General features: G+C 49.0%; 1 long non-coding RNA gene across 1 annotated transcript; it reads left to right on the plus strand.

Annotated features, from left to right (window-relative positions):
• The first annotated feature begins 10,819 nt into the window (after nucleotides 1-10,819).
• LOC142830964 (uncharacterized) lies at nucleotides 10,820-21,577 on the plus strand. The gene is made up of 3 exons (XR_012906538.1): nucleotides 10,820-11,805; nucleotides 13,918-14,079; nucleotides 20,384-21,577. It is a non-coding gene; the product is annotated as an uncharacterized LOC142830964 (long non-coding RNA).
• The last annotated feature ends 3,873 nt before the right edge of the window (nucleotides 21,578-25,450 follow it).

Genomic DNA, 25,450 nt, shown 5'->3' on the forward strand with positions numbered 1-25,450 from the left:
CGTCAATATCCCAAACCTCTCATCCTCAGCGGCACCCCGGAGCTCCCACTATAGTCAAATTATGTTGGGTCGTGGGCATCAACAATTTTCTTCAACTGGGTCATGAAAAAAAAGTTTGAAAAGCCCTGATCTAGATGGAGCTTGGTCCTGCCGTGAGGGCAGGGGACTGGACTCAATGACCACTCTAGCTCCCTTCCAGTTCTAGTGTTCTCTGATTCTACGATACCCGGAATGATCAGAAGAAAGTGCTCTCAGATGAGCTCCAGACCTGCCATTGTTCACAGCAATTATTCAGCGAGTATTTTAGGAGAACTGTGCTGAGAGAATCATGAACTGCTCAGAGACAATGAATGGAGAGATGCATCCACATTTGTCCAATAGCTCATTGGGGTGACGGCCTTGCTTGGTCTTAAAAAAGAACAAGGATCTGAGCTCCCCACTGTCAAAAGTTCCCTACTCAGCCAATCAGAGCAAAAACTTTGAGAGACAGGAAGCTGAGCGTTCTCATCAAATAGACCCAAGAATGGCCCAGCTCACCTCTTTGTGAGGGCCTACCACAGTGAGAAATCAACCCCTGCCCCTCCCTCTCTCCCGCCACACACATAGCTCCTGGGGAGGGGAGCAGCAAAAAGAAAAGAAAAGAAAAGAAAAGAAAAGAAAAGAAAAGAAAAGAAAAGAAAAGAAAAGAAAAGAAAAGAAGGTATGCTAGAAAAGGGAAGAACAAAGGGTGAACTCCCCCCTCCTCCCCCAAGGCCCCAGTGACCCTAAGACACAAAATCCTGGGTGGGAAATAAAATTCTGCCACCTCAATAGAGGGTTTTTCATGCCTGGAATTCAACCGGCACCAGGTGGATCAGACTGAACAGGATCCAAACCCTTCAAAGCCTCTTGCCCTCTCAACAGGGATATCTGTTTTCTAGCCCAATCAGGCAAAGGAAAGGAGAAAACTCAGTGGTTCCTCCTGCTGGTCACGTACATGGGCCAGAATGCTCATTCCTCAAGGAGAGACCTACACAAGGAGACTTGCTGAAGCAAAGCCACAGGGGTCTCTGAGGTTGTCCTGGCCCTGTATCCTGTCCTGCCTGGCTGATGTCATGGTCTCTTGTGAGGTCACCACCTCCCCATAATCTTTGTCCAATGGGCTGAGGTCCTACCAAAGGCCTGTGTGATGTCACTGTGTGACCCACCACCTGCAGGGCTAATGTCCTGCCTCTTGCCAGCCCCTTTGGATGTTTGAGCTGCTCCCTATGGATCACTCCATTCAATGGCTGTTGATTCTGGGGATCCTTCAGGCTACAAGTAAAACACCAGAGGCTGCTCCCCGTGCTACACTCCATTTGTTATCAATTAGGAGACTTTGGGGCCCGGAGGAACCATTAGAGCAGCTAACCTGACCCTCTGGGCTGGGGGTTCTGCTTCTTTCCCCATTGCCCCTCCCAACAGGGAGAGGCTGGGGGTAATGGCTGGGAGTTTTTCTGCTGCCCCTCTCAGTGAGGAAAGGGGCAGAACTCTGCCGTCAGCCCTGTACACAGACATGGCAGCACCATGCAGAGGCTGGGGGTTGTGTGCTTTCTCCGCCCTCCCCGGTTTCCTTTCCCCTCTGGCTGCCAGACCGTCCCGAGCTGCCGCACTCTCCAGGTATTGTGGGATGAAGAGGGAATTGTCCCAGCCGAGGATGGGATGGAATCATGAGGGGGTGTCACATGGTTTCCCTCTCAGTTGGCGTGCCCTATGCCTCCAATACCAGCAAAACTGTTTGTTTACTTGCACCACTGGATATGCCCACACCTTGAATACTGTGTGTATTTCTGGTCTCCCCATCTCCAAAAAGACATTGGATTTGGAAAAGATACAGAGAAGAGTAACAAAAATGATCAGGAGCCTGGAACAGATTCCATATGTGGTGAAATTAATAAGACTGGAACTTTTCAGCTTGGAAAAGAGATGACCAAGAGGGGAGATGATAAAGGCCAATAAAATCTTGACTGGTGTGGAGAAAATGAATAAGGAAGTGTTAGCCCTTCGTTTAACACAAGAACCAGGGATCATCCAAAGAAATGAAGAGGCAGTGAGTTTCAAACAAACAAAAGGAAGCATTTCTTCATACAACGCCCCCATGGAACTTTTTACCAGAGATGCTGTGAAGGCCAAAATTATAACAGGGCTCGAAAAAGAAGTAGACGAGTTCATAGAAGACAGGTCCAGCAATGGCTCTTAGCCAGGCTGGGCAGGAATGCAACGTCGTCCTCTGAGTGTCCCTAGCCTCCGTGTGCCAGAAGCTGAGAGTGGATGACAGCGGATGGATCACTAGATGATACCTTGTTCTGCTCATTCCCTCTGAAGCACCTAGAATAGCCACTGTTGGAAGACAGGATACTGGGGTAGATGGACCATTGGATTGCCCCAATATGGCCAGTCTTACATAAAAAAAATTATAATGATAAAAAAGTTAATATGGAAAGCCTAAGATATTGATCTTTCAAGATAGTGATGATGTAATGTAACGACTTTGGCAAATCATAGAACATTAGAACTGGAAGGGACCTCAAAAGGTCATCAAGTCTAGTCCCCTGCCCTCAAGGCAGGACCAAGCACCATCTAGATTATCTCTGATAGTTGTCTATCTAACCTGCTTTTAAATATCTCCAGAGATGGGGATTCCACAACCTCCCTAGGCAATTTATTCCAGTGTTTAACCACCCTGAAAGTTAGGAACTTTTTCCTAATGTCCAACCTAAACCTCCCTTGCTGCAGTTTAAGCCCATTGCTTCTTGTCCTATCCTCAGAGGCAAAGGAGAACATTTTTTTTGCCTAATTGATAAGAAGATCATGTAAGTCCATATCAAATGCCTTTACTAAAGTCTAGGAATACCACGTCCACCATTTCTCCCTTATCCACAAGACTTGTTATCCTATCAAAGAAAGATTGGTTTGATATGATTGGTTCTTTACAAATCCATGCCGGCTGTTACCTATCACCTTGTTAGCATCCAGATATTTGCAAATGAATTCTTTAATTTCTTGCTCCATTATCTTATATTTATATACATTTCCCAGTCACTAATCTAGCATTCTAGATGTCACCAAAACATAGTCCAGCAAACGCAGGATCTGTGCGCTGTTGTTTGTTGTGCCACTGTTCACTGTCCCACTGTAACAGGTTGGCACTCACCTCCTATGAGTACCCCTCATCTGGTTGAGTGCGTTTGCCTGCAGTGCCTCTTTAAAAGCCTTTGGCTACTCAGCACTCCGGCTGAGTCACACTCCTGGGGTACACAGCATTCTGTTGCCCTCTGCTGGTGTCTCCATGTCTGTTTCTCAATTTCACCTCAATCTCTTTTCCTCACTGAGGCCGTGTCCAGACTCAGGGGTTTTTTCGGGAAAAGTAGCCTTTTCCCAAAAAAACTTCCCCTGCGTCCAGACTCAAGCCGCGTTCTTTTGAAATTATTTCAAAAGAACGCGGCTTTTCTTTCGATGGTGGTAAACCTCGTTTCACGAGGAAGAACGCCTTCTTTCGAAAGTTCCTCTTTCGAAAGAAGGCGTTCTACAATGTAAAGAGGCCATCTTCGAAAGAGAGCATCCAGACTCGCTGGGTGCTCTCTTTCGAAAAAGCGGATTTCCTCTATCGAAAGATCCGCCTGCAGTCTAGACGCCATCTTTCGAAAGAGGCTTTTTCGAAAGATGCTTTCGAAAGAGCCTCTTTCGAAAGAAGCCTGCAGTCTAGACATAGCCTGAGAGTGACATCTCCAGGACTTTCTTTCCTGAAGGCAACTTCCTCAGCCAGCCTGGCAGTCTGCTCACCTTGAGCTCCTCCCCACACGGATTGCTGCTGAGCTTTGCAGCTCCTTTTGTAGGCCTCCCTGGCCCCTGATTGGCCAGTTCCTCTAAAGCCTCTCTCTAGCCTCTTGGAGGACTTGTCTATGGCCCTTTCTGGCCCAGGGTCTTGTCTTCCCTGTCACACCTGTGCAGTTCCCACTAGCCCTGCACTGCCACCTTCTGCTGCCCCCTGCCACTAATATCTCTGCAATTCGGGCTCTAGAGGTTCCACCCAGCTCTCGGAGATTTTGAACCTCGCGACTAGTGCAGGCTGGGCTGTCTCTTCAACAGACCTACTGTCCCACAGCACTTAGACCTGATTATCAGTCATTTCAGTGCTAGTGGTCACTTAAGCCAAAAGATTAAGGCACCTAATTAGCTCTATCTCTAAACAGGAGGGAAAGGCGGGTCAAATAGGGCCTACCACTCTTAGCAAAGCACCTGTCCCGCCCCTCCGCCCCCACACACACCCTCTCTCTCTGTCTCTTCACTAGGATTTGGCTTCCAAAGCTCCTGCTTTGGCAGAGCAGTTCACAGGAGGATGGGAGTGAGCCAGAGACGATAGGCAGATACACAGACCTGACAGAGATGAGTAAACGAGCTGAATTTGTAATGAAAGAGCTGACGGAGCTCAAGCAAGCTTGTTACTTTCATGGCTAATGTAGGAAGCTCAGCGGTCCCGGGGCTATGAACTGCCAGGCCTAGAGGTGCTCAGGCTAAGCATTGGCAAGCCCTGGCCCAAATTAGCCTGCCTGAGTGAGGGGGGTCTCCCTCAGTGCTTAAGTACATTTCTGTTGCCCTTGCCTCATACAATAAGTTTAACAACATTTCATGACCCGCAGGTTAATAATACAGTGATTTGTAACCCAACATCAGCCAAAATCAGCTCTTTCTGCTGGATACCGGGTAGAGTAGGTGAGTTCATGAGAATACAGACTGTTCCTGAAGCTTTTCCTCCCACTATGGGCTGATCACTAGGGCTATGTCTAGAATGCAAGCCTCTTTCGAAAGAGAGCGTCTAGACTGCACGTTGAACTTTCAAAAAAGCGGCTTGCTTTTTCGAAAGAAAGCATCCAGTGAGTCTGGATGCTCTCTTTCGAAGAAGCCCTATTTACATTGAAGAATGCCTTCTTTAACTACCTAACCTCAAGATGATTCTTACCAACAACCACAGGACATACCACACTAATACCAACCCTGGTACTTTCCCTTGCAACAAACCCCACTGCCAGCTTTGTCCACATATTCACTCTGCTGACACCATTATTGGGCCTAACCAAGTGAGTTACAAGATCAAGAATACATATTCCTGCGCCTCCAGAAATATAATCTATGCTATCATGTGCCGAAAGTGTCCGTCTGCTATGTACATTGGACAAACGTCTCAGACCCTTCGCCAAAGAATCAATGCCCACAAAACAGACATTAGACAGGATCACAAAGAAAAAACAGTTGCTTGTCATTTCAACCAGAAAGAACACAGTCTCAATGACCTGCTAACCTGCATCCTACTTCAGAAGACATTCAAATCTGCACTTGAAAGGGAATCCTCTGAACTGGCATTCATGCTAAAATTCGACACTCTCCGCACTGGACTTAACAAAGACCCCAACTATCTTACACATTACAAAGATAGCTTCCCCAATTATCACCTCTAATACTATTTACTCACAGACATTTCCCCTTCCCCACCTCTAATATCATTAACTCACTGGCATTCACCTTCCTTCCCCCTCCCCCCCACATCCCCCTTCTGTTCTGTAATGTGATTTGTCCTTTTCATGTGTGTTCATTTTTTTTAAATTGTATCCTTTGGTATCTATGGTTGTGACTATTTTCTTCCATTATTTGATCTGAGGAAGTGGGTCTGGCCCACGAAAGCTCATCATCTAATAAACCATCTTGTTAGTCTTTAAAGTGCTACATAGTCCTGTATTTTGTTTCAGCTACACCAGACTAACACGGCTACATCTCTATCACTATTCTTTCGAAAGAGGAACTTTCGAAAGAAGGCGTTCTTCCTCGTGAAATGAGGTTTACCGCCATCGAAAGAAAAGCCGCGTTCTTTCGATTTAATTTCGAAAGAATGCGGCTTGAGTCTGGACGCAGGGGAAGTTTTTTCGGAAAAAGGCTACTTTTCCCGAAAAAACCCCTGAGTCTGGACACAGCCTAGCTGTCAGGGGAAAGCTCATTCAGATGTTGCTTACAAATCATCATTTAAAATGATTAGCTAGGCCAATGTAGCCAAAACAAATGCACCAACATTGCCATAAAGAACAGCAGTCTGACAAAGCTAGTCTGTGTTCATGCTTTTCAAACTCATTCTGTTTTCTCAGGTACTGGTATTTTATTATATACTATATATGCCTTTAAAGTGTGCATTAATATTTCCATTTCAATTCAGATTTCCAACTGATTAAATTAGCAAATCTTCTTGCAACTGGGGAACGGGTATTAGGGAAATTCAGGGGGTGTCAGGGAAATCCCCAACTGGGCATGTTACTAATCCCTCTTGCAAGAACTACGCACCACTAGATGTCTCTAGACACCTTAAAAAAATGAGTAGTCCTGTGGCACCTTAGAAACTAACTAGCTATAGCTATCGCTATAGACAGGGCTCCACAAACAATATAATCTACTCGCCCGTGGTGAGTAGATTTCAGCCGCGTACCCCGTTCATCCACGGCACACGCATGTGCAATGCTGCTCTTGTGCATGCGCAGTATGGGGCTGGCGAGCGGTTTTTGCCGCTGTTCGTCAAGCCCTGGATATAGATATAGTATCATGAGCTTTTGTGGGAAAAACCCACTTCTTCAGATGAAAGTGGGTTTTGCCCATGAAAGTGCATGATGATATAGATATACAGGCAGTCCCCGGGTTACATGGATCCGACTTACATCGGATCCCTACTTACAAACGGGGTGAGGCAACCCCGCACTAGCTGCTTCCCCCCAGCAGACCAGGGAGACGCGAAACTAGCCCCTCCCCCCCCCCCCCAGCAGACCAGGGAGACGCAGAGCGGCTTTTCTCAGCAGACACCTCAGCTTGAGAATAAAGGACTGAGGGAAGTGAGGTGTGGGAGAATAAAACTGAGCTCTGGAGAAATGTTTGGCTAGAGTTTCCCCTACAATATGGACCAGTTCCAACTTACATACAAATTCAACTTAAGAACAAACCTACAGTCCCTATCTTGTACGTAACCCGGGGACTGCCTGTACATACACACACACGCATATATATATTGTTAGTCTCTAAGGGCGCCTCTACACAGCAGGTTTAACTAAAAATAAGCTACACAAATCAAGCTATGTGATTTTGCTTATTTTGAAATAGTTTATTTCAAGTTTTGGTACTGTCTACACAGCACTTATTTTCAAATAGAGCACTCTTCCTCCGAATTCCCTTACTCCTCATAAAATGAGGGTTACAGGAGTCAGAGTTAGAAGTCCTCCATCTTGACAGTATTTCGACATTATGTCGAAATAACTGCCGGCTGTGTAGACTATGTTATTTTTAATAATGTCGCTGTGTAGACATAGCCTGTGGTGCCACAGGACTACTCATTTTTTTAAAGTTATAGACTCACACCCACCCTCTGAGACTTTTAATCTAGCCATCTCTTAGCTGCTCAAAGGGCCAGATCCTGCCCACCACCCATGAATGAAAGAACCTTGGGGGGGAAGGGTTGGCAAAGAGGAGGACTCCTCACCATATGCACCAAGTGTTACCTCCATAGGGAGGGGGGCCAGGAGGACGGGAGTGACCCAGAGATATAGGCAGTTTCGTAAAGGTCATTTCAATATTTCCAAAACAAATTTTTTTCTGAAATTTTGCTTTATGGGAGATTTCAAATCTTCAACTTCTCATTCCAATGGGGATAAAAGGAAGTTTGAGAAAGTAGGAATTTCCCATGCAACAAAAATTCCGCTTTTCAATAAACAGTTACACCAGCCAGACTCTATGGTGAACTCTACCCTGCTTCTCCTGAGCTGTGGTAAGCACAAGGTATGTTTGTTTCATTAGACACCTCTGGTGACTTTAGGGTTATGTCTTCAATACTGAGGTCACCTGTAGGTCCTCTTGATCCAATACTTTTTGGACTCTCTGGGAATTTTCCCATTGATTTCAATGGGAGTTGGAGTGAATTCTATGGTGTATTGAAAGGAGTTGGAATACGAGATGTCTCATGCAAGTGGACTTGAATGTTCCCCTCGCTGGGCTGATTGCAAATCATAGAACCATGGAATGCTAGAACGGGAAGGGACCTCGAGAGGTCATCAAGTCCGGTCCCCTGCCCTCATGGCAGGACCAAGCGTCGTGAAGTATGAAGCACCAGTGTGAAGTGTTATTACTTCAGAGTAACATGCAAACTTTTAATTCCCTTTTAGCTCCTCGTGAGACTCTCCCATCACTGATAACTTCACTTTGACATTTCTCAGTACAAGTACATACCAGAACCAAGGGCCAGACCCAGAGGCCATTCCTGAAAAGAGTAACTGATGCATGTGAGTTGTCAGACTGGTTACACACCTGAGCCCCCAACCATTCTGAAGTCCACTTTCCAGCCTTGCATTCAGTGCCTGTGTTCTGCAAAATTAGCAGCTAATTTCCAGTGACCCTTTCAACATAGGCTGTTTATATAACTGGGATGTAACCGAGATCCAGCTGTCACAGGGAGGCTGTCCTATCTGCAACCTGATTTATAACTAGAAAGACCTTTTCTCAGCATTTCCAGCCCCTGCCAGGCTGCCAAGGATTCACACTGAGAGCCTCTCTGTGATTCTGTAACCATAGAGACATGAACTAGCTCCATAATTCCTGCCTTTTGTGAATAAAGGGTCACGGATAAAACAAACAGGCCGCTTTGTGCCCCCTCCAGAATGGCCAATCCTGCCATCCTGCCATGGAATTCAGCTCAGACAGATGGTACATGAAAGAACACTGAGCATTTGGCTTCAAAGAAAGGGCCTGATTCTGCAAGCAGTTGGGTATTAATTGTACGACTACATTTGTTGCTCAGCCCATTGGATCTAAATTTATCATTTCCTAAATCATCCACTTCCGATTGCATTGAACAGCACAGTTCGGAAAGGTTTCACTAACACGAGAGAGGCTGAAAATAACCCCCCCCCCCACGCACACAACTATACTATGTATTTCTATTTCTTACCTTTTGTATTATGTTTATATAACTGGGATGCCCCTAACGGCTGCACACAAGGCCACGCCAGCTCCATGTTAGGTGCTGTACAGACACATAGTAAGAGACAGGAGAGTTTATAGTCTAAACAGAAGGGGGCAATAATTTTTTGCTGGGGGCCACCTCGGAAATTTTTGAAGGGGCGGGGCATCAAGCGGAAGGGGCAGGGCCAAGATACTTCCAGATTCCCCACCCCCAGACAATGATTGGTCTGTGGGTGAGGGAGTGCCTTTGCCCCCCCCCCCCCACATTCCTCCTAGGTGCCCATGCCCATGGCATGGGAGGAGACTTCTTGTGCTCCCCTGCCCCTAGTCCAAATAGAGCCTGGGGGTGAGGGAACACACGAAGCCTCCTCCGCTCTCCCCCCGCCCTGCAAGCAGCGCCCAGCGCTTCAAACCGCCCCGTGCTCCTGGCAGGACGGGCGGAGGCTTCACACACTCCCCTGCCTCCAGGCCCTAATAGGCCTGGGGGGTGAGGGAGCAGCAGGGCCTCCGCGGGCTGGATCCACCCACTTAGCGGGCTGGATCTGACCTACGGAGGCCCTTTTGCCCACCCCTGGTCTAAACAAACAAGAGATCAAGTGGCAGGAGAAATAGAGCATTATTGTCTCCCCTTTGCAGCGGAGGCACCGACATGCAGAGAGAGAAAGCGACTCGCCGAAAGGCCCACACAAAATCTCCAGCAGAGACGGGAACGAAAACCAGATCTTCTGCATCCTCGCCCGTGCTTTAACCACCAGGACATCCTGCCTTGCTCATAAATGGTGTGTTCCTATTTTCCAGCCAAGTTTGACCCTCAAGAATCCATTTTGCCGGCTTTGTATTTTTATCCTGGAGTTCCTAATGAACTAAGAACTGGCCAAGATTACCCTGCCACCGAGAAACCGCTGAGCGAGCAAAGTACCCTGCTGTAGGGCCCCACCCTACGGGTCGCCGCAGAGCAGTAGAATTGTCAGACTAAGCACAGAGCTGGTGATCTCTTCGCATTATGTGCAGTGATGGCCCCATGGGCCGTACGGCACACAGGCTGCGGAAGGCTCTGCCTCCTCACATAGCCCATCATGGCCCTGCCCACGTTTTCCCCCAAAACTCCTCCTGCTTGATCTTCCCCCTTGGTCTCAGGCTCAGCCCAGGCAGGTTGGTTGCTCCTTTTCAGGGAAGTGTGCTGGGAACAGAGCAGCTGGAACTTGGGGTAGCTGCTGGGGCCACCTAGCAGTCGGGGGGTCTCCAAGTGCTGCCCAGTGCTTAGGGGCAGGAGGCCTGGAGGTTCTCGGGGAAGGGGGCCCTCTGAGGTCACATGCTGCACTCAGGGGCTATGAACTGTCCACTCCGGGGGCTGCACTGTGTTCTGCAGACCCACCCACTCTGGAGCGAGAGGATGCTGGTGGTTGCGGGAAGAGGGGAGCTCTGATGGAGCAAGGGGGCAGTCTTCAGGAAGAGGACGGAGCTGGCCAGGGCAACGGTCCCCCAGCCTGTGAGTCACCCAGTTTAAAATGGGAGCTGAGGCAGGGGCTGCAGTTTCCCAGTCACAGAGTGGTCTGCGAAGGACAGCCCACCCCACGGCATCTCTCCATGATGGGTAATTCCTCCCCGGAGAAAGTTCGGCCACAGTACGGTAACGAGCCTGGTTCTGATTTCCAAGACAGGCCAGAAAGCTGAGTCCTCTGGGCTCATCTGCCGCGCAAAGATTCCGCGGGCGTTCGCAGCCAACTCAAGCTGGAGCACTCCAAGTGCTTCTCTGAGGTCTCCCTGGAGCAGGGGAGTGACTTAAAAGCTGCCAACTTTTCCTTCCTGCCCCAAACTTGTGCCTGGTGCTTCTCCGCAGTCCAGAAAATCCAGCCCACTGAGTTCAGGGGAGATATTTCTGGCTGAGAGCAGAAACCGACCCAGTGGCTTTTCCAGATGGTGGGATAAAACAACTCAAAGTAGATGGTGGGATGAACCAGCCAGCTCAGCATTAACCACCGTAGTCCCATTGGGACGCTATCTTATGAACATAAACAGTCCAGGCAGTTTACTAGCACCTCCGAGGGCCAACTCGACAGCTGATGCTTGATTTAGCATAGAGGATCCTGGTACACCAGCAGCAAGTAGAATTAGTGTCAACGGAGCCCGTACGTCGCAGCAGAATCCCCTGGATACAGTTGTGGTCTGGTTAAACCAGCTTTAAGATCACACGACACCACCCACGTGGTGCAAAGCAGCCCCAGTCCACTGGAGAAGCTGGCCCACAGGATCCCACAGGTCAGATCCCCAGCTGACGTAAACTGGTGTCATGCCATTAGCTTCCAAGGACCTATGCTGATGTACAGCACCGGAGTGTGGTTTGAGTCCCTGTCACTTCTCTCTTTACATACACAGCCTGCTTTGTCCTTCCAGCAGCTCAGTGTGAATTAGTCATTGCGTGTGGTTGGTGGGATTTCCCCCATGTCTGTGCTCATTTACAGTTCTTGGGGGCTGCACACTGAACACTGTCTGCACTCGAAGATCTTTACTCAGCCCCTACTTGGGCAAAACTCCTGTTGACCTTAATGGGCGTTTGCAGAGTAAATATGGAGTAAGGAGCTCGGCCATGGACCCTGTGTGAACGAAGAGAAAAGCACACAGGTGTTTATCAGAAATCAGTCACTGTGCACAGAAGTCATGCGAGTTTAGAGACCAGGGTCATAGACTAAAGGTCATAGACTCCATTCCCTGGGCTCTGTGATAACAAATGTGCAGACCAGAGAAAGGTGCGGCAGAGCATTCAGCTGTATAACGATAATGGAAGATTTCCCCGGCATTGTTCAGGTCCTTAACTCAATTCGTTTTTGTTTTCCTTCGTTTGAATGATTGCTCTGGGGCGGGGCTGGGGAGGAGGGTTCAGGATGCAGGCTGGCCCTGGGGAGAGGGGATTACCTCGGCCCTCCCCAGGTGAGAAGCACCTTTCCATGGCTGCTGCAGCGCCAGCAGGCACAGCTGGGGGAGGGGTCCATGTCCCCCGGCTGGGGCAGGTCCAGGTTCGTCTGCCCCCTGCGCAACCCAGCCAGAGTGAGGAATGCAGCAAACTGTGCACTTTCCCCTCACTCCGACAGAGAACAGCCAGCAGTGTTTCTGAATGAACTGGAGAGGAGGGAAGGCCTCCCTCCCCTTCCTAAAGGATACATGGGGGTGGGAGGCTTAGAACTGGGGCAGTCCTAGACAGGGCAAGGGAGTGCCCCCAGCCAGCCCCTTTCACCTGTCTGGTGATTCTGTTTCTTTTCTGTATGATTTTCTGAAAAGCAATCCCATTCCAGGCACCTCCCATTGTCCTGGCACAGCCAAACCGTTTCCTTGCTTTAAGTTATGATAAGAAGGAGCTGCATAGTGAATTTGGTAATGCTACCACTTACAGTTTAGGAGGGGTTCTTGAACAGACAGACTGTCTCAAATATACAGTAGATTAACCTTCTCATTTCGCACCACCAGTGGTGTTTTACTTCTCGAAAGCAAAGGTTCTCGAGGTGTGGGCAGGTGGAGCAGCACCAGGCAGAGTGTGGAATGCCTTGGTCACAATGACAAGACATCTGGCCATGTGTAAGCCATGATGTTTCCTACTTATTGTAGCCCAGTCTCTTTAAGGACTTGTCCTCACCCAAAAACTGCAACACTTTAATTATGATGATCATTGACTTCAGTGGGGGCCAGAATTTTACTCTGAGGGCACGTCAACACAGCAGGGCCAAAGTCAAATTAAACTACGCAAGTTTAGCTACATCAGTTGCATAGCTGAAGTCGAAATATCTTAATTCGGCTGCTGGTGCTGTCTACATAGCAGGAAGTCAAAGGAAGAGCACACTTCCTTCAATGTCACTTACTCCTCGTGAAATTAGGGTTACTAGGAGTGGGAGTAAGAAGTCCTCCAGCTCGACATTATTTCGAAATAGAGGCTTGTAGTGTAAACGCACACTATGTTGTTTCGGAATAACGTCAGCTATTCTAGAATATCGCTGCTGTGTAAATATTCCCTGAGACTCCAAGGTCCTATCAACACCAGGGAAATTGTCTCACCAGTTTTCAAACTGCTTAGAACCCTAATGCTAACCCTTGGTGTCTTAAGGCAACCTGAGATCTTGAAGGCAAGTGCCAGTCAAACTTTCCAGATTACTGTACCCCTTTCAGGAGTCTGATTTGTTTTGCATATCCCCACGTTACACCTCACTTCAAAACTACTGGCTTACACAAGCAGCCATACCAAAGTGTCACAGCGCACTACTACTGCAAAATTGCTGACTTTCTCCTTTGTACCATCAGATGATAAAATAAATCAGTTGAAATAGAAATATTGTATGTAGATTTCAGCGTATGGCATATGGAGCAGGAGAAACAAGTTCATTTTCTGAATGAAATGTTCTTGTGTGCTGATTTCGCTAGAGCCTTTTATGTAGCCCGTTGTAAAATTAGTCAAATATCTAATTTTACATCTCAGTATCTCCAGGGGTACTCGTACCGCTGGGTGAGCGACACTAGGTTAAGGGGAAATGGATCCAATGTCCTACCTTAAACTCCTTAAATCTGCTCTAACTCGTTTTAAAACTGTGTCCACTGAACCAATTTTAAAACCAAGTCAAAAATTTTCCCCACTGTAGATAGGACCTAAAAATATGGAACAACTTGGTTTGTAGGTTGCAGTGGAGGTTTACAAAGGGAGGGAGGTGTAGGCACTTGTACACTATTCCGGGCTGATCATACCTCTCATTCCGTGCATCTTTCCCTCGTAGTGCAGCCCAGCCCCTGCAACTTTTGCTCTGAATGGGTTTAATCTTTGAAAATATTCGTGCCTGATAAGTAAACACAGAGCTGCCGTCCAAGGCCCTGGCCTTGCTGGGCTGGGCCCACAAGCACTTTGCATGGAGTTTCCAGCCTTTTTCCTCTGCCTTGCAGAGGTTGCACAAAAAGGCCATTGGAGTTCACAACCTGCGCTGCACTCATGAGCGTGCTGACACAACCACGGTGAACACAGAGCTCGCTGCCAGGTGAAAGCCACTGGAGTTCTCAGGAGTGCACCGGATCTATGCAGAGCCAGAAGGATAACGTACACTGCAAGTAAGCGTAGGTGCCGCTCAACGTGCCTCTCAGTGGCAGGAAAAGGCTCCCAGGAACTTACCCCAATGCCATCAACTGTTCTATACTTTGCTGATGTCTAAAGGCCAGACTCTAAAACCTTTGCTCACTAGCAGGGCCGGATTAAAGGGGGGGCTAGCCAGGCAGCTGCTCAGGGCGCCAACCTATGGGGGGCGCCTGATGGCAGCTGTAAGGGGCGCCACGCGCCCGGCATTGGGGGCTGGGCAGCACCCCTTACAGCTGCCATCAGGCGCCGCATGCCCAGGCCGGGGGCCACACGGCACCCCTTAGAGCTGCTATCAGGTGTGCTATAAGCTGCGCAGCTTGCCGGGGGGCAGGGCCGCACATGCGCCATGAGCCTGGGGGCGGAGCCACGCATGTGTCGCGCACCCGCTGCCCGGGGCACAGGAATGGCTCGAGCCGGCCCTGCTCGCTAGTATTGGAGTCCAGGAATGGTGGAGTCTGGTCTCTGTTAAACCAGTTTCAATCCATCGACTTACCCCCATTCAACTGAGATCTGAGCCAGAGCCTGGAAGGAGAACAAGGTAAAGAAGAATGTGCCAGACACATCCACAAAGTGTGTTACAGGTGAAGCATTCTAACGACCAAATTCAAGCCTAGTTACCCGGAGGTCATGCCAACAAGAGGTTTCCCAATTGTTTGTGCTGGATGAATGATTAAGCAGCATAAGCTTGTGGGTGCTGGTAATTTGTTACCAGCAAAGGAGCACTAGTAAACTAAATTTAGTGTGGGGCCAAACAGATGGAAAATGCCTTTGTCCCAGAAGGTGGTCCGCCCTGGAAACCACTGTATCTATCACCGGCAGATTTCTCCAGTCCAAAATAAACACAGACACGAATGTCAAATTTAAAAGATATATTGAATACAACAGATAACACAAAGAATAACCCAAGAATGCAACACTGCATAAAACAACCCCTCATCCCAGAAGTGATAGAAGATAGCACAGTATAAAGGAGGAACACTATACTCAGTGGCTGTGTCTAGACTGGCAACTTTTCCGCAAAAGCAGCTGCTTTCGCGGAAAAACTTGCCAGCTGTCTACACTGGCCGCTTGAATTTCCGCCAGAACACTGACGATCTCATGTAAGAAATCGGTGCTTCTTGCGGAAATACTATGCTGCTCCCGTTCAGGCAAAAGTCCTTTTGCGCAAAAGGGCCAGTGTAGACAGCTCAGATTTGTTTTGCGCAAAAGCGCGTCTAGATTGGCACAGACGCTTTTCCGCAAAAAGTGCTTTTGTGGAAAAGCGTCCGTGCCAATCTAGACGCACTTTTCCGCAAATGCTTTTAATTGGAAAACTTTTCCGTTAAAAGCATTTGCGGAAAATCATGCCAGTCTAGACGTAACCAGTCTGTTCTAGAGGTTGATGGTAGATGACAGCCGAGGCTCAGGACCTTCAACCCATTGGCTTAGGCAGCCTCGGCAGGAACACTGAGGAGTCCAATTGATGTTGCTCTGTCGATGGTGTGACAGCACGTGAGTAGCACACACACACACACGATGGAAATGATAGTTCTTGGCTCCGGGGTTAAGGGCTTTTGCCACAATAATCAGAGTGGAACTAGGCAGTATGCTTGGTTCAGTGGTGCAAGTAGCTGGAGCCCACAACACTGGGCAATTGCCACAGTGGTGAACTGAAGTACACTGTAAGCAGCTGGGATGGTGGTCTGTCCCGGAGTAGGTCCCAGCCTTCACCACGGTCCTTGGGAACAGCAAGCTGCTGACGAACAGGAACCAACAAACCGAAGGAACGAACGAACCCAATCTCTTCAGGGGCCTGAGCTTATCAAAATCCCAAGGCGGGAAAACAGCAGGAGCATCTCTAGTGCACAAGGTGTGGTGTTGGGTGCAAATTAGCGTTCCTGGTGCAGACTTTAATGCCGTGTGCAGAGCAACAGTGCTGTGTGCACAGCCATGTGCTATGTGCAGACGATGGTTTTGGCGGCAAAAACATCTTTCAGTCCTTTGGGTTCCTTTTTGATTTGTGTGTGGAATCCAAGACTCCATTTTGATTTCAGTGTTCTTATGATTGCAATGTCCTTGGCCTTAATATCATAATTTACAGTCAACATGCAGGTAAGACGAACAGGGCCAGTTTCAGCAGCTGGGGCTTTTGTGGCTTGTGCCACAAATGGACATTGTGTTAGCAGATGAGCTAGACAGATAGGCCTGGAAATCTCCCTCCGCACACAGAAAGAAGAGCTTGCCCCTACACCCAATTACATGGCAGGGTCGTTTCTCTGGCTGTCCTTTCTGACAGCACAGGGTCATCGAGTCCAGTCCCCTGCCCTCATGGCAGGACTCAGTACTGTCTAGACCCGGGGTGGCCAACCCACGCTCGTGAGCCACATACAGCTCTTCACTGCAGAAAGCGCAGCTCGCGATGCTGCCCCTGCACCTCTACAAAGGGCCCCTGGTTCCCTGTGCTCACTGGGTGCAGGGGAGCCATCCGGCGCAGTGAAGCAAAATGGTGCCGGACGATGGGAGCCTGATGTGGCCAAAAAGCCACACTGGAGTTTTCATTAAAGGGGCAGCGTCCCCCCCCTTTTTTTTTTTTTTTTTGGTTGACAACCTTTTTCCCTAGGCTCTTTGTGCTATATCCTCCACTATTTTGGTTCTTTGCCTGTAACGAATTGGCCACCCCTGAACTAGACCATCTCTGATAGATGTCTATCTAACCTACTCTTAAATATCTCCAGAGATGGAGACTTCACAACCTCCCTAGGAAATTTATTCCAGTGCTTAACCACCCTGACAGGTAGAAAAATGTTCCTAATGTCCACCCTAAACCTCCCTTGCTGCAGTTTAAGCCCATTGCTTCTTGTCCTGTCCTCAGAGGCCAAGGAGAACAATTTTTCTCCCTCCTCCTTGCCATACCCTTTTAGATACATGGAAACCACTATTATGTCCCCTCTCAGTCTTCTCCTTTCCAAACTAAACAAGCCCGATTCTTTCAGTCTTCCTTCATAGGTCATGTTCTATAGTCCTTTCATCATTCTTGTTGTTCTTCTCTGGACCTTCTCCAATTTCTCTGCATCTTTTTTGAAATGTGGTATCCAGAACTGGACACAGTACTCCAGCTGAGGCCTAACCAGCGCAGAGTAGAGTGGAAGAATAACTTCTTGTGTCTTGCTCACAACACTCCTGTTAGTGCATCCCAGAATCATGTTTGCTTTTTTTGCAATCGCGTCACACTGCTGACTCATATTTAGCTTGCAGTCCACTTTAACCCCCAGATCCCTTTCTGAAGCATTCCTTCCTAGACAGTCACTTCCTGTTCTGTATGTGTGGAACAGATTGTTCCTTCCTAAGTGGAGCACTTTGCATTTGTCCTTATTAAACTTCATCCTATTTCTCAGACCATTTCTCCAGTTTGTCCAGATCATTTTGAATTTTGACCTTATCCTCCAAAGCAGTTGCAACTCCTCCCAGCTTGGTATCATCTGCAAACTTAATAAGCACACTCTCTATGCCATCATCTAAATCATTGATGAAGATATTGAAGAGAACCAGTCCCAAAACAGACCCCTGCGGAACCCCACTTCTTATGCCCTTCCAGCATAATTGTGAACCTTTAATAATTACTCTCTGAGAATGGTTATCCAGCCAATTGTGAACCCACCTTATAGTAGCCCCATCTAAGTTGTATTTGCCTAATTTATTGATCAGAAGATTACGCAAGAGGCGGAGCCTGATTCTCCACTCACACTGGTTCGATCATGGAGTAATTCCATTGACTTTAATGGAATCACTCCAGATTTACACAGGAATAAATGAGACAAGAATCAGGCCCCTTGGCTTCAGTAAGTCAGCAACTGAGGGGTTCTGGCTCCAGGGATTAGGATCATAACTAGTCTCATTTCCATGCTCTGACAACAGAGTTACTGGATGACCTTGGGCGTGCCACTTTGTCTTGCTATGCTGAGTTCCACAGCTGCACTATGGGGCCAGCTCCCTACTCTGTTCCTTAGGCTCTCTTCCCTCAGCATACTTTGTGTCTCATCTGCCTTCTGTACTCCCCTCCCCAACCCAGAGACCCCACACCCCAAAATCACACAACCCTTTTATTCTCCGTACGGACTGGTGGCACTACCGGAGGGTGGTCAGATACAACAGTAAGAGGAGCGGGAAAGAAGCTGTATGGAAGAGAAGATCACACAGGTGACGTTTCTGTAAGCAGGGCTCCTTTTGGCAAAGCTGTCTATGCCTCTGCATCTGCTTACATCTCAGCCAAAACCCACCTGTCAGGTCAGCTTCTGAAATGATCCAAGTCATACGTAATTTCCTTGCCCTCCAGTCACCTTTTCTTCCCTCCCCAAATGTTTAATCATTGCCTCATTCAGTAGCTGCACAGCCTGTTCCTTCCTCCAGAACACCGACGATCTTCTCTGTTGGCCTCCCTCTGCAGTCTGATGCTGGCCCTCTGTTCATCATCCTCTTTCTATTGCAAACCAGCCCCACTCGCAAGCGGCCTATTTCTCTGAGAGCCTAGACAGCCCCTTTTCCATTGAAGATATTTATCCCATTCCCTCCCACTCCATACACAAAAAGAGTCCGACAGAATTCTGGGGGGGGTGCAAAATCCTACCCCTCCAGTCTGCACCATTACTACCACTTAGCACACAGCTGTCAGGTGTGTATTAGGGAAGACCACACATATTGTGCATTGATTGTTACTTGCTCAAAAACACTTTCTTGGGACAGTGGATTTATTAGGTGTGACTTGCCTTGTGTGACTCCAGCGGCTAAGCAAATCAGAGCCATCGATGTTTTTGCCTTGCTCTGTCCTTGCTCAGTGCTTCCAGCACACTCCCTGGCAGCAGACAGCCTTGGAGCACCATGCTAGAGCCGAATACATTGGCCGGCTAAAATAAGCAGCACACACTGACCTTCATCAGTGGACGGGGGAAGAAATGGCTGGGAGTTTCTGACATGCCAGAAACACACCATGCACAGTAAGTGTGATCTTCCCTAATGCACACCTGCCAGCCGTGTTCTGGAGTGGTAGAGCAGTGTGGCTTTGAGGGGGGGCATTTTGCATCCCCTCCGTAGGACTTTTTCTGTTTGTAAGGATGGGGATGGGAGGAACATTTTCAATGGCAGCGGAGCTGGCTAGGATCCAAGAGAAGCAGGACGCTGAACCAAACCACACTGGAGGTCTCCTGGTGTTCTGTTCAGTTTGATCGGTGTTTGTCCGTTTTCTTCATCTCTCCCGGGGGATGCAAAGCTCCAAATTCCACAGGGAACTGAAGGCTACAGGAGTTCTCCCAGCCAGATCAGCACTGCCAGTAATCCCGAGAGGCAGAGCTTGTTTGGTAAAGATTTGACGTCCAAGGGCCTCAACACGCAGCCATTAATCACACACAGGCGGCGTCTGATGACTTTTGTCATGGTCTAGGTGTAGTTCCACTGCAGTCAGAGAGTCTAAACGGAGCCAGATTTTACTCACCACAAGTAAGGGCATCAGAATCCAGCTAAGGCAGGGGTCTCAAATCCTATTTACCATAGGGCCAGGGCCAGTCCTCATATCCTCCCAACGGGCCCATAATGTCACTGAAGATGGTGGTTCTGATTTCAAATGTCTTTGAAATCCTGTTGTACAACTTGATACAATCCCTCACCTGCCAGAGCGCGCCGGTGTTTGCCAGACACCTGGCAACACTTCAGTTCTGTCAGCTCAGTGATGTTTGGCCTCAGGGGACTGAGCAGTTGAAACCTTCAGGATTGCAGCAAGGTGGGCATCAGATCGCTGGGTTCGGTGTGTTGACTTGTTTGTATTCACTGTGGAAAATGTGTGAGAGAGAGACAGGGGTGTGTGTGTGAGAGAGAGAGAGATTTCTGTGTGTGTGTGTGTGTGTGTGTGTGTGTGTGTGTGTGTGTGAGAGAGAGAGAGAGAGAGAGAGAGAGAGAGAGAGATTTCTGTGTGTGTGAGAGAGAGAGAGATTTCTGTGTATGTGTGTCCAAAATATCACACTAATGATACCTGCCATGACAGGTATCCAAACGGCCCTGCCCCACACGTCCGTCTACTCCGATTGCCACTTGGACCTCAGCCCTTTCACTTTTTCGCTCTGCTGGTGCCTGCCTCACACCCACAGCGCCAAACTGTGTCGACTCGCTTGTCTCAGGAAAATCCCAGAGAAATCTCCCGCTTGGTCCAGTCCAGTCCCTGCCCCAGGGAGTCTAGTCACTGCACCATAACCTTTAGACTGGGATCCCATCTCCCCTCCGACTAACATCCACGTCCTCCAATCTACCCCACAGCTTCCACTGGATGTGCTATTCCTTGATCCTGTCCTGCCCTGCAAAGCTGAGTTCTTCCTCAGAGGTGGCTTGATTTTCCTGTGACCGCTGGCCCGTGAAGTGACCCCCCTCTTTGCAAGAGCATTCAGATGCTTCTGGATGAAAGGTGTCCTCTAACTTTAAGATTTCATGTGTAATATTTACAGCCCATTGTTGGAGCCTGATTCTCTACTGCCGTATACCTTGGGTAGTCAGCCCCCTGGGAGAGCGTAGGTGTAAAATGCTCCCCAGACAGCATGTATAAATACATCCAACAACAAATCCACCAGAATTATTTCTTGTGCCTCCTGGGTCGCCCCACTGCCTCGTTTTGCTTTCTCAGCTACCGGTCAAGGTTCTGGCTGGTAGCACTTGCTATTATGGCAGTAAGCGTGAGAGTAAACCCTTCAGTAGGCAGACAAGGGGAGTGAGTTTGTGTATCACGTAGGTCCTGGTGGCAGCTGCTTCACTCCTGTAAGCAGACAAGGGACTTCGTTTCATTTCACCAGCTGAAGCATTAAGTGAGGATGTCAAGGACTAGTCGACTGGTTGCTTAACACCCCCCTTCCCTTGATGACTGTATCAGACAGAAGCAGCAAAGTGGGGAGAGGGGGTACTTCAAATCAGCAGCATCACATGGAGCTCAGGGTCAGCTGGGGACTCCCAGGCTGACCCTGGGCTCCAACCTGGGTTCCGCAGAAATGCTGCATGGAGCCCAGGTCAGCTGACTCTGGCTCCGCGTGACATTTCAAAGCGGCAGTGCCGCATAGAGCCCGGGCTCAGCAGGGGACTCTGTCTCCCATTGACCCCAGGCTCCACGCGGGCGCTTCTGCTTTGAAATGCACAAGAGTCCCCCCTGGGGCTCTTGTACATTTCAAAGGAGGAATGCGGAAGTGCCTAACGACTAGTGGAGTAGTCAATGGAAATTCCATCGACTACGTGACTAGTAAATGAATCGATATTTAACATCCTTAGCATTAACTGTCCTGAAAAGCCCTAACCAGGTATGTCAGTTCTCGTTCGTGGATCCACTCTACATGGCATAGGAAAGATGGGTTCTTGATTTAAACCCCACCTGTGTGCGACAATGTCCTGACTTCACCTAGGATTCAGTTCAGGCCCAAGTATCGTCCTATCCAGGGTCAATTCAGGCCTTTGTATTCGCGAGGCAGCTCCACTGAATACCAGGGAGTTTCTGCCTGGGCAGCGTGGCACAGACCTACTGAGTGAACTTGGACACGTCCCTACATCTCTATTTCTCCTCCCATTCCTTGTCTGTTATTACATTTGCATATGCGCAGCGGCCAGCACAATGGGGCCCTGAACTCAGGGCCTCTGGGGCCTCAATAATATTCATAATACTACTTGTGATAGGGGCTTTTCCCCTTAGACTTTTAATGACCAGGCTCCCCGCTGCTCCTCAGGGATGTTAAAGAACATGGATTTGCCCTAAGACAAAATGTCCCCCTCCCGCTAGTGCTATGCAGTATGCTTAGGCTGGTTGTGACCCGCCCCCCAGAGGTGGCTGCATTTCAGTGGAAGGGTCGGCAGGAAGGCGGCAGAGTGTGGTGTGAAAGGAGCAATAGGAACATAGGATGTTATGTGCCAGCTCATACTCTGCCATTGACATGCCTCACAAAGTCTAAGCAGCAGAGACTTTATAAAGAACGGGAACAGCTCCCTCTATAATCAGTGCCAATGCTCACCGGGACCTCTCAGGCCTATTTCCTGCCAGCTTTTGGCAACCATGTGAGGGAAAGCCGGGAGCCTGTGAAAAAACAGCCTTTGTCCTGACGTTTCTGAGCACCTCTGTGCCTTTAAAATCGGACTCCACAAGCAATGAGGAGTCCAAAGGACAGCACACCGGCGCTGCTCTCGGTCCCAGCCTGTCTGCAGCCACGTGCAAACAGAGTCCAGCTGTTCAATGGGCTGGCTGGCACAGGAACAAGGGCTTATATAAGACTCCTAGATTCTCTCACGCTTCACTGCAACGCTTTGACTTTTTGAATCGTCTCCCACTGGCCTGGCTGCTTGGTGCCACCTCCTGAGTGGCAGGTGGAGAATTGTCGTAACATCTCCCACAGGTTGGTGCCTCCAGGCTTCCCCAGGGGTTTCATTTCCTCTGCAGATGCCCAGCTGCTGCGTTCTCCTCTGCCGCATTTCATGCTTGCTCCTTGGGAACAGACGTGCTCCTCTTCCTCTGACCTTCAGCTCAATGCCAGATATGCTGCCTACCCGTTTGATGAACCATCAGAATTACGTCCTCCATCTCTCCTTATCACTGTGCTTTGATCCCATGCACAGAAATGTTAAATTAAGCTGCTGGTGACGCAGTGCACCGCTAGACTCATCCCTAGGAGACAAGAGGTGATGTTTCTCCTCGTCTCCTGGAAAAAAATCAGAACAAATTTGAAACATATAAAGTGCGGCAGACAGGACATACAACCCTGAGCAGCCTCGGAGAACTGCTGTGCGGAGAGTGGACGCCAGCGTTCCCAGTTACAAAATACTTTGGCTCACAAGCTAGGAACTTTGTTCTATGTGGTGGGAATTTGCCCTTTCATGTTTCTTCTCTGTTATTCAGTGGTGAAGCATTGTGCTCTCTTGTCCCACACAAAGATGATCACTATACACGCTGCATATTATTTCAGGCACTCTTAAATCTACTCCCCTCCCGTGGTTACCGGTTCTCTGCAATATTACTCCACCCAGTGTGCACAGAGAGGGAAGTGGAGCAAAACTTGTGATGAAATTGCATGCTATGACACATCTGGTGTTAACTGAAAACTTGGTTAATCCAGCACATGGTCTTCTGCCCTCTTGTGATCCATTGTGGCTACATTTACCAGATGAGGGATTTTCGGCCGAGGACACATGATGATTTCAGGGTCCACTGAGAAGTGACAAAATAACGATCTTGCCTCAGACCTCCCCTGTGACGGACCAGGCCGGGTCTGGACACCGCTGAGGGCGTCCTCTCAGGGCAAATTGCTCAAACTCGGGGCTCCTTACAGCCCCTGAGTGGAGGCCCTTCCCAAATAGGCCACAAACCAGTCACACAGAGCGCTTCAGCTGCCTGCCTGCCCAGCCAGAAGCCTCACGAGCAAAACCCCTGTGACACCCCAGCCCTATCCATGCCCCAATCAGCCCCAGGCCTAACACACAGGTGAGGGGTTTTAGAACCCAATCTCACCTACCCCGAACAGGTACTTCCAGTCCCAAGAACCAGCCACAGTTCCCAGGTCAATTTACACCCTGGATCTTACCCACAAGATCACACTGAGCCAATCCTTTAGAATCTAAAATCCAAAGGTTTACTATTAAAAGAAAGAAAAGCAGGAGAGTAAGGTTGTTAAAGAAAATACATTACATGCATCGAATCACCCAGTTCTCGATACAGGCTCGTAGCAGAGATGTTATACACTGCTAGCTTAAAAGTCTCTGGTGTACATCCTATGTCAGAATGGTCCACAGTTTTTTCCAGCTCGTGGTTCCCTGCAAGGCTGCCTCTAGGATCAAGAGCTGAGCTGAGCTGAAGACCCGATGGAGAGGCCACATGGCACTTATATACCTCTCCTGGCATCTTCTTGGCTGCAGCAGGTCACCTGGTCAGTGGCCTATCCCTGTGTTCCATGCTGGCAGCCCTTAGGTATCAGTCACATTCCTGAGATGTGTATTGGCCCCTAGAGATTCATTGTCCCTGGACCCTCGCTCATCAGCACAGCCATTGAGCAAACATTCTTGGCACATTTTTCTGCCTCAGACAGAGAATTTTCCAGCATCAGCACAGAGTCCCTATTTATAACTCCACATACAGATATTAGACAAGTACATGAATAGCATGTATAGCATCAGTAGAACATAAGCTTTTATGTGACACCTCACATGGCCCCTTTGAATACATGTTAGGGCAAATACCCCCCCCCCCCCCATGGGTGCAGCAGTGCTCTGGCTGCTCTCCTTAAAATCCAGTAACTTGACACCCTCTCAATGTCAACCTGCTGGGTGTCATTCACCGGGAAGGCAACAGAGCCTTCTGACCCGGTTTTGCACCAGACCTCCAATTTGTGCTGCAGGAGAATCTCAGGGTATGTCTAGACTGCATCTCTCTGTCGGCAGAGGGATGCAGATTAGGCAGGTCGACATTGCAAATGAGGCAGGGATTTAAATATCCGGCACCTAATTTGCATAAAAATGGCCGCCGCGTTTTGCCGACTTAGCACTTTGTCCGCAAAAAGCGCCAGTCTAGAGGGGGATCGGTGGAGAAAGAAAGCCTTTTTCGACAGATCCCTTATGCCTCCTGCCTGAGAGAATCCTTCATCCAGCCTGCAAAAACTTTTGAAAAAGTTTTTCAATCAGGCCCACCCGGCTGCTGGCAGGGGATTGGGGGAGGGCCCACACATGGGGACTCACCCACACACAGCTCCCAGCAGCACTCCCCAGCCTCCCAGTACCCACATACTGCCAGCCAGAGAAGGGGCTGCTCGGGCCACACTGGCTTCTTCTGCCATAACGCAAATCGTGTTGGCCAGGGAGCCGCCTGAGCTGACAAGCTTCTGTGGGCAGGGGGCCCAGTGAATTTTGCTTTCAGTTACAGAGGGTGGGAGCAGGCGATCTCTGCGTGAGGACATGGATGTTAGTGGGGGGATCCCAGTGTGGGGGCCTGTATGTTACCGGGGTGCAGGAGAGGGTTTATGGTGCAGTGACTAGACCCCCTGGGGCAGAGACTGGGCTGGACCAAGCGGGAGATTTCTCTGGGATTTTCCTGAGACACAAGCGAGCCGACACAGTTTGGCGCTGTGGGTGTGAGGCAGGCACCAGCAAAGCGAAAAAGCGAAAGGGCTGAGGTCGAAGTGGCAATCGGAGTAGACGGGCGTGTGGGGCAGGGCCACTTGGAAGCCGCTGATCACTCCTGGGGTGACCGGTATTATTAGTGTGATATTTTGGAGCTCCAGGAATGATTAATGGAACAGCTCAGAGCATTTGCAGTTCAAAGCCCTGCCCTCAGAAAGGGGATTTTAACCACCATCTACGTACACACAGAAATCT

The sequence above is a fragment of the Pelodiscus sinensis genome, chromosome 11 (genome assembly GCF_049634645.1).
Source record: "Pelodiscus sinensis isolate JC-2024 chromosome 11, ASM4963464v1, whole genome shotgun sequence".
NCBI lineage: Eukaryota > Metazoa > Chordata > Testudines > Trionychidae > Pelodiscus > Pelodiscus sinensis.